Below are 9,918 nucleotides of genomic sequence, written 5' to 3'. Positions count from 1 at the left end.
CAGGGGACAGGTAGGGGGGTGGGGTCCTAGGGTGGAAGTTGGGGGGGTCTCAGGAGGGGGCAGTTGGAGACAAGGAGAAGGGAGGCTTAGATGGAGTCCCAAGGGGCAGTTAGGGGCAGGGGTCCCAGGAGGGGGTGATCAGGGGACAGGGGGGCTGGATGGGTTGGGGTTTCTGTGGGGGGCAGTCGGAGGGAGTGGATGGTGGCAGGGTGGGGCTACCCTCCCTCCCTGTGGAGTGTCCTTTTTTTGAATGTTAAAATATGGTATCCCTACTCACAGTGCAGCTCTCCATTCACCGCAGGCTGCAGCATGAGGTCTCAGCTCCCTCCCTCCCTCCCCCCCCTTTCCTGTTGGTAGTAGCCAAGGGAATGCTGGGAAATGTAGTTCTTTCCCTGCTCCAGGGCTGGCTCTATAGGCAGGGAGCTAACCAAGGAACTAAAGCTCCCAAGGCCCCCTGTTCTCAGCTCCCATGCTGGATTCCTGTTGCCCCTGATCACTGAGGACATTTCACTGATATTAATGTAGGTTGAGTGAAGGAAGGTGTATGATGCTTGCATTTTTAGAAACACAGGACTTCTTGAAAAGCTTCATGCTAGGACATTTTTCCTGACTAGTACATTCATATTAGTGAGAATGCAATGCCAATTACGATTCTTGGCAACCTAGCCTACTCTTTGCTTCCCTGGCTCATGAAGCCATACACCAGGTATGTAGCAAGAGGAGATTTAACTATCACCTAAGCAGGTGCAGGATGACTGTTGAAGGTGCATTTGGTAGATTGAAATGATGCTGGAGATTTCTCATGACCAGGTTGGATCTCAGTGAGCCAAACATTTCTACTGTTCTTTCTGCAAACCACATTACTGCCAGGATGGAGTGGGGAAGTGGAAAGACTGGCTTCTGTTTATGAACAAACACACAGAGAAACAAATATAAAAGGAAGCTAAGGCACTGTACAGCTGTGGAAGGCCTTGAGAGCCCATCGTGACAGTATACTGTCGTCAGTGTACTGCTCTGTGTTAATTTGTGTCTGTAAGGATCTGGACTCACCCCTGCAGCACCTCCTGCTGGTCATGCACAGGGAATTAGCTCTCCCAGCATCCAGAGCACCCTCTGCAGGACAGTGATCCGCCTTACCTGTGGCCCCATGTTCCTCCCAGGACCCCATTTACCTGGGGTGCTGCCCCTCTGGCAGTAACCCCTCACAGCTCAGGGTCTCCCCCTCCCGGGGAACCCCCACCCACTATCCCCACCTCACCTCAGTGTTTGGCTACTGCCAGTCCTCATCTAGGCCCCTGCTCACTGGGGCAGACTGCAGTGTAAGCCACTCATCATCAGCAAGGTTGGGTTTGGACCTGCTGCCTAGCCATGGGCTGCCCCCTGCAACCCAATCAGTCTTACCAGACCTACACCTGGGGCTTTCCTAGGCCAGAGCTCTGACCCTTCCCCAGCCCTGCTCCAAATCTAGGTTCCTACTACTCCTGCAGCAGCCAGGCCCTTCCCCCTCTACAGACAGAGGGAGACTGCCTAGGCCTCTGTTTCCCAGCCTTTTATAGGGGCCAGCTGGGCCTGATTGGGGCATGGCCCCAGCTGAGCCTACTTTCCCCCAATCAGCCCAGGCTTCTTGCCCCAGCCATAACCTTCTCCTAGGCTGTTTGTAGCCCTGCAGGGCAGGAGCGGGTAACCACCCCGCTACAGTGTCACTTCATGATTAAATTGCAGGTGGCTTGGTATGAATGTATTGTTAATGTATTTTATTAATCTAGTGACGTATCATGGACCCAGCCTCCCACCCACCCCACCTTAGGGTGAGACAAGTACAGCCCTGTACTCATGGACGGTCAGCAGTACAGGTCAAAGCTTTGATGTCTCAAGAGTTTACTCCTTCTGACGTTATTAAAGGTCCTCCAGAAAGGAGGTGGAAAACAAAACAAAACAAAACAGCAGTCCCTTCAAGTAGGTTCCAGCAGGTTGTAGTCTCATTCAATGCCCTTTGTCAAATCTGTACACAAAACAAATCTTTACTGAGCAGTAATAGCAACAAAACTATTTCTACAAAACCTTTAAAGTCAATTAAGAAGGTACAAGGTGTTGACTGTTCCTGCATGACTCACAGCTCAGTGTAAGTATAGTCAGAGCTATTCTCCATGGGATTGGCAGGGATAGAATGGCATGCTCTTCTGGTGATTTGGTGGGGTGGAGTGTGTATGGGCCAAGCCACAGAAACACAAAATTGTCCATGTAGTGCAATAGCTGCTGGGGTGCAATGTTTTGCATCCGTGTTTGCCAGCTCAGGAGCTGTAATAATGTCTTGGTGGATTTCCTTATGCACCTTCTGGTCCTTCCACCTCTCCTTCGGCCCTTACTCCCTTGTTTCATGGGCCCTGGACTCTGAGCTCCTGAGAAGAGCTGAGAAACTATTCTTGTCTGTTTCTTCTTCCTACTGATCAAGGTCAGTCTTTCAGCAGGTGCATAAAGGGGGGCCTCTCAAGGATACCCAAGCTGAGGCCACTGATAAATAGTAAGACAGACAGGCATTGTTAGATTTAAAAGGTTAGTGGACAGGAAAAGATAAGTGAGAAAAGTCCCTAAAAATATACCATAAGGATATTCATAAAAGTATGAACTGGGTTAGACTTGCTTCAGGGCTGCTTGCTTTTGGACAGTTCAACTGCTCTTAGCATGGTCAATAGATATGGGCCATTTTTCAAAATCTGTAGCCGTGAGAAATGGGTGGTGGTTTGCCCTGTGTCCCAGATAAGTGGAGTGATTAGCAATGTTTCCTGCACTAACTTATTACATCAGTGGTGATTCATAAGGGTGGCAAAGGCCCAGAGAAAGTAACTGTTCCATGAAGCTGGAGGCCGCATTTCCCCGTATGTGGCAACTTCCTTCACAGTGATACTACTGCCGGACCTCGTTGTGGAGTGATGTGGGAAATTTTCCTACCGTGGCGGAAGAAACAAAGCAGCCCTTCTGAGAAATGTTCAGGCAAAAATTAAAGAACATCTGCTGACAGACCTTATCAAGATTTTGCAGATGACAAATGGGAGCATTGTGCCAAAATCAACTCTGAAAGAGAAGGAGGCCGCTCGCCACGGCCAAGCCTTGTAAGCTAATTCAAAGCGAAGCCCCCTGAGCCAGCAACAGACCATCTCTATCTCTGTCTACTACTGAATCCAAGCATAGCATGCAAGTCATTTGTTTTGGACTTGGGCTTTCGGACTGAAAAAATCAAAGCACTGCAGTTTTTGGTGTTTATATAATACATGTTGTTTACATTACAATTTGAGCCATAAAATAATAACAAAGACTGAATGACCACTTACTGGATTGCTTGCAATGATTATTTTAAATTTTCTATGTATTTTATCTGAATGCTCACTTTTGGTTTCACTGTGTTTCTTTTTCTGCTTCTAGTGCATCTCTTTATGTTGCTAGAAATTCTATCTGGCCTCCCTGGCAAAAGCATGCATTTGGGAAGGTTTTCATGTTGCTTATAATATTCTCTCTCTTCTTCTTTGCCTAAGACTGCCAGTGCACGTTGTTCAAATAAATCAGCTACTTCAAAAGGCAATTCCTTTATTCCCTGCCCACGAGCATTCAGGCACCATTTTGAGAAGGGTGGAAGAGGGACAGGGAGGGTGAAGTTTCAAGGCCCATAAAAAAATAGAAAAAGCATTAATACACATATCTGATCTCCCTTCTTCCTCAGTGGGTTCCTCCTCTAGGTTCATTTGGGGCAGTTTTGGCTGGCTTTTGATGAACTCCTGGCTCTCTGCAGGGTCTGCATCCTCCATGTCTCCTTCCCCATAAGCTTTTAGTCAATGTGCATTTCTGGGGTTCCTTCCTCTGGGTTTCATGAGGTGTCCACAATTACTCACGGAATGGTTATGGGGTCCCTACCTAGTACAGCATCCAGTTCCACAAAGATGCAGCAGGTCAAAGGGGGTAGCTCCAGATTTTCTGTAGGCCTCCCTTGCCTTTTGGTACGACTGCTAAAGTTCCTTCCCCTTGGCTGGCATTGCTACTTGTCAGAGTCATGCTTCAGCTTCTGCATTCCCTCTGCAATATCTGAATAGACACATTTATTTCTGCAGTTAGTCTGAAGCTGGGCTTGCATTGTTCCTTCTCCCGACAGGCTGAGGAAATCCAGGACTTCTTTCTTGGAGCAGGAAGCAGCATGAGGTTTACCTGTAGCTTTATGTGGATCCATACTTATGGTTGCAAAGGAAGACTTGCCAAGGAGGGATAGCAGGAGGTGAGACATTTCAAAAACACACTGGGTATTTTAAAGTGGGGATGGGCTTCATTCACCTTATTTTCTCCAGGATGATATTGTGTTAGATTGGGGCCTACTCCAGAAAATCTTCATGGCAATGGGACTATCCACCTACGTGACTGAAGAATCTGAGTGTTAGTCTAAATTTCAGCACTGAAATTCTGGCTGTTTTTTTTTTTTTTTTTTTTAGAAGCAGTAATTAATGGTTTGTACTTGATTTGCTTAGTACACAGCCCCAGTGGCATGGTGCGCTTTTCTGAAGTGCAACTTCTTTCTTCTGCAGGAAGTCCAGTATTTGATGAGTCATTGTTTTCATCTGTTCTGTAGCACATCATAAACCTGCCGTCCTATGTAGGTGTTTCAAAATCTATGGTAACTTTAGTGCCTTTAGGGTTTTAATGTCTTGTGAAATTCCCTCTCGTCCCATGTGAGTTCCTGACAACTGAAACTTAACACTACAATTTTGTCATGAATGTGTGCTAAAACGTAGTTAACTCGTTTAGTATAATACAGTGGGGTTTTTTTGGTCTTAAATTCCGGTAAAGGAGTGTTTGTGTCTTGACAAAAACCATACTTTTTCAGGTAGAATCTTAGTGCCCAGTAGTAATAATGAGGCCATCCAAATCATAAAACATAAAATCAACAAAATCATTCTATTAGATTACAAAAAGAGCCAGGCTATTATATTACATTTCCAGAACCTACTGGAATTAAAATATAATTTATTTAAGACAAATGGAATAAAATGCAAATCTAATGTGCAATATGCCAGTTTCAATATGACTGTAAAGAAAACACTACACGCTTGAGACCTCAGCCATAACCACATTATTCATATGCTCAGCTAATGTAAAAATTCCTCAACCCCCCCCGCCCTCCCCAGTCCATCCATTATCCATTAAAACATGTCCATTTATAATCAGGTATGATGTAATTAGAAAGGAACAGAGAGACGTTGCCAGGAAAGCTGCTCCTACCCTTATGACCATAAAAATGAGAAACCCTCCTACGTAAGATAGAATCATAAAATCATAGGACTGGAAGGGATCTTGAGAGGTCTTCTAGTCCAGTTCCCTGCACACAAGGCAGGACTAAGTATTATCTAGATCATCCCTGACAGGTGTTTGTCTAACTTGCTCTTAAAAAGCTCCGCTGATGGAGATTCCACAACCTCCCTAGGCAATTTATTCCAGTGCTTAACCACCCTGAGGCCTGGTCTACACTAGGAGGTTATGTCAAATTTAGCAGCATTAAATCGAATTAACCCTGCACCCGTCCACACAACGAAGCGATTTAGTTCGACATAGAGGTCTCTTAAATTTGATTTCTGTACTCCTCCCCGACGAGGGGAGTAGCGCTAAATTCGACATGGCCATGTCTAATTGGGTAGGTGTGGATGGAATTCGACGCTAATAGCTCCGGGAGCTATCCCACAGTGCACCACTCTGTTGACGCTCTGGACAGCAGTCCGAGCTCGGATGCTCTGATCAGCCACACAGGAAAAGCCCCGGGAAAATTTGAATTCCTTTTCCTGTCTGGCCAGTTTGAATCTCATTTCCTGTTTGGACATCGTGGCGAGCTCAGCAGCACTGGCAACGATGCAGAGCTCTCCAGCAGAGCTGACCATGCAATCTCAGAATAGAAAGAGGGCCCCAGCATGGACTGATCGGGAAGTCTTGGATCTCATCGCTGTGTGGGGCAATGAGTCCGTGCTTTCGGAACTGCGCTCCAAGAAATGGAATGCGAAGATCTACGAGAAGATCTCAAAAGCCATGACAGAGAGAGGATACAGCCGGGATGCAACGCAGTGCCGCGTGAAAATCAAGGAGCTGAGATAAGGGTACCAGAAGACCAAAGAGTCAAACGGACGCTCCGGATCCCAGCCCCAGACATGCCGTTTCTACGAGGCACTGCATTCCATTCTAGATGCGGCTGCCACCACTACCCCACCACTGACCGTGGACTCTGAGGATGGGATATTGTCGACGGCCGCTTCCTCGGAGATGTTAGCGGATGGGGAAGATGAGGAAGGAGATGAGGAGGACGAGACAGTTGACAGCGCTTACAACACTGATTTCCCTGACAGCCAGGATCTCTTCATCACTCTCACAGAGATCCCCTACCAATCCTTTCCACGCGTTAACCCGGACCCTGAATCAGGGGAAGGATCAGTCGGTAAGTGTGTTAAACATGTAAACATTTATTTGAACAGAACAGGAACATTAACAATGGGTTTTTCATGATTAGTTTGCCCTAGGCGCTTAACGTTTTAGTCCTTGGCAGTGCAACTACTGCAGAAGAATCTAACAATGTCCGGTTTATCATGATTACTTTGCCCTAGGCGCTCTAATTTTTAGTCCTTGCCAGTGCAGCTACTGGAAAATACGGTCTATATGTCCGGGGATAGAGCTGAAATCCTCATGGGACATCTCCACGAAGCTGTCCTGGAGGTAATTGGAAAGCTTTTGCATGAGGTTCCTGGGAAGAGCGGCCTTATTGTGTCCTCCGTGGTAGGAAACTTTTCCGCGCCAGGCTATCATCAAGTACTCTGGGATCATTGCCTTGCAGAGCAAGGCATACGGCCCTGGTTTTTGCTGGCTTTCACGCAGCATGCGGTCTTTCTCTGTTTCAGAAATCCTCAGCAGAGTGATGTCGCTCATGGTGACCTGCTTTGAATTAGGGGAATGTTAGTATTGGGACTACTTGCCTGCTCCTTTGCATAACTGTAACCGGCGGTTTACAGCCACGCGGTGGAGACGGGAGAGGGGCAGCATACAGGGATCTTTCCCGGGGACAGCCACAAGGGGGTGCAACAGGGGCAGAGTTCATGCTTGCCGGATTGCCGGCAGCAGGAACTGGCCAACGCTAGGAGCATTGCTTTGAACGTGAAAGGAGGGCACTTCTATAATTTAAGTTTTAAGCAGCCAAAAGTCTACGGCTTACCACGTCAGCCTGCTACCCGAATTCCGCTGTCCTGCCCCACTTGTGTGATCTCCACTGCAAGACCCCAGGCACTGAATGCGAAGGCCGAAAATTTGACCTTGTCCTGAGTGCGCATGTGATAGGTGCTGTGCATGGTCTTGTTCACAGAGAAAGACTATGTTCATTGTTCACAAAAATTTATCTTTGTGAGGAATTCACTCCCTTTTTCCCATCCCACAGCTGCGACTGTCTCCCGACCTACCCCGGCATCCCCCTCCCAGAGGCTGGAGCAGATTAGGCGGAGAAAGAAAAGGGCACAGGATGACATGTTCTCAGAACTTATGGGCTGCTCCCGAGCCGAGGTGGCCCAGCAGACCCAGTGGAGGGAGAACATGTTGCAATACCAGTGATCACACAGCGAACGGGAGGAGAGGTGGTGGCAGGAAGACCAGCAGGCGACTCAAACGCTGCTTGGACTAATGAGGGAGCAAACGGACACACTCCGGCACCTTGTGGATGTTCTGCAGGACCGGAGGCAGGAGGACAGAGCCCCGCTGCAGTCTATCTCTAACCGCCCTCTCCTGCCACAAAGTCCCATACCCCCCTCACCCAAAGTCCCAAGAAAGAGGGGTGGCAGGGGCCGTGAAAACTGTCACTCCACCCCTGCAGACTGCTCAAGTACCAGACGGCTCTCATTCCCAAAGTTTTGATAAGTCCTTTCCTTCACTCCAAAAGCACCTCACCCAAGCCCCCGTCCCAGTGTGATCCCCTAACTGTGTAGCTGCTAATAAAGAATACGTTTCTGTTCATTACTGTTTCCGTCATGTTCTTTTAGAGGAGAGTGTGTTTGAACGGGGGGAAGGGGGTTGGTAATTGGAGAGGACAGTCAACTTTACCAGGGTACAGACACGGGGGCAGGTTCAGCAGAAGATCACACACACATTGCAGTCACTAGGCACCCTGGTCAGTCTGGGAAGTGGTTTTCATGTTCTGTGTGTGGGGAGGGTGGGCTATGTGACTTTGTGACGGGGGAGGGTGGTTAGAGATCTTATCCAGCGGTCCTTAGCCTGGATCACAGAGCCACGCAGCAGGGGATCTGTAACCGTCCTCCCCCGCCACAAAGTCACATAGCCTCCACACACAGAGTCCCGAAAAGTAATAAAGAAAACGGTGTTCATTAACAGAGTTCCATTTATTTGATTTTTAAACGTGTGTTGGAAGGGGGGGAACGGGGTGAACGGGGTATGTAACTGGAGAGGATAGTCAACATTAACTGGGTAAAGAAACGGGGGCAGGTTCAGCTTCTCTTTAAACAAACTTAATAGTCACAGGTTACCCTGCTCACTTAGGAACCTAGCTTTCAAAGCCTCCCAGATGCACAGCGCGTTCCGCTGTGCTCGTCTAATCGCATGGCTGTCTGGCTGGGCGTAATCAGCAGCCAGGTTATTTGCCTCAACCTTTCACCCCGGCATAAAGGTCTCCCCCTTGCTCTCACACAGATTGTGGAGCACACAGCAAGATGCAATAACAATGGGGATATTGGTTTCGCTGAGATCAGAATGAGTCAGTAAGCTTCTCCATCTCCCCTTGAGACATCCAAAAGCACACTCCACCACCATTCTGCACTTGCTCAGTCGGTAGTTGAAGAGTTCTTTTTCAGTGTCCAGGGTGCCTGTATAGGGCTTCATGAGCCAGGGAATTAGCAGGTAGGCTGGGTCCCCGAGGATCACTATAGGCATCTCCACATCCCCAACAGTTATTTTGTGGTCCGGGAAGTAAATACCTTCCTGCAGCCGACTAAACAGACCAGAGTTCCTGAAAACACGAGCGTCATGAACCTTGCCCGGCCATCCAACATTGATGTTTGTAAAACGTCCCCTATGGTCCACCAGTGCTTGCAGCACCATTGAAAAGTAGCCCTTTTGGTTAATGTACTGGCTGGCCTGGTGGTCCGGTCCCAGGATAGGGATGTGAGATCCATCTATAGCCCCGCTGCAGTTTGGGAATCCCATCGCGGCAAAGCCATCTATGATGACCCGCACGTTTCCAAGGGTCACTACCTTTGACAGCAGTAGCTCAACGATTGTGTTGGCTACTTGCATCACAGCAACCCCCACGATAGATTTGCCCACGCCAAAGTGGTTCACGACTGACCGGTAGCTGTCTGGCGTTGCAAGCTTCCAGAGAGCTATGGCCACTCGCTTCTGGACAGTCAGGGCTGCTCGCATCCGGGTGTCCTTGCGCTTCAGGCAGGGGACAGCAACTCACAAAGTTCCAGGAAAGTTCCCTTCCGCATTCGAAAGTTTCGCAGCCACTGTGATTCATCCCAGACCTGCAGCACTATGTGGTCCCACCAGTCCGTGCTTGTTTCCCGGGCCCAGTCGCCGTTCCACAGCATCAACATGACCCATTGCCACCATGATGTTCACGGCGTGGGGTCCCGTGCTTTGTGAGAGGTCTGTGCCCCTCTCAGACTTAATGTCCTCAATGCGCTGCCATAGCCTCCTCGCCCGATTTCTCTGCATCTGCCTCTGGAAAAGGTGGATGATAAGGTGCGAGGTGTTGACAACAGCCATAACTGCAGTGATGGTCGCAGCGGGCTCCATGCTCGCAGTGCTGTGGCGTCCGCGCTGTCACTCACCAGAAAAGTGCACGAACTGATTTCCCACCGGCGCTTTCAGGGAGGGAGGGCGGAAGTGACGGTTGGATGATGA

The 9,918-nt window shown here is 48.7% G+C and overlaps 1 long non-coding RNA gene across 1 annotated transcript; it reads left to right on the top strand.

Annotated features, from left to right (window-relative positions):
- Positions 1-1,656: 1,656 nt before the first annotated feature.
- LOC135973570 (uncharacterized) lies at positions 1,657-7,968 on the top strand. Its single transcript, XR_010590476.1, has 3 exons — positions 1,657-2,452; positions 4,142-4,261; positions 7,445-7,968. It is a non-coding gene; the product is annotated as an uncharacterized LOC135973570 (long non-coding RNA).
- The last annotated feature ends 1,950 nt before the right edge of the window (positions 7,969-9,918 follow it).

This window comes from Chrysemys picta, chromosome 9, assembly GCF_011386835.1.
Source record: "Chrysemys picta bellii isolate R12L10 chromosome 9, ASM1138683v2, whole genome shotgun sequence".
In the NCBI taxonomy this organism is placed as follows: domain Eukaryota; kingdom Metazoa; phylum Chordata; order Testudines; family Emydidae; genus Chrysemys; species Chrysemys picta.
The sequence above is the reverse complement of the archived record's forward strand: the minus strand, read 5'-3'. Positions and strand labels throughout refer to the sequence as shown.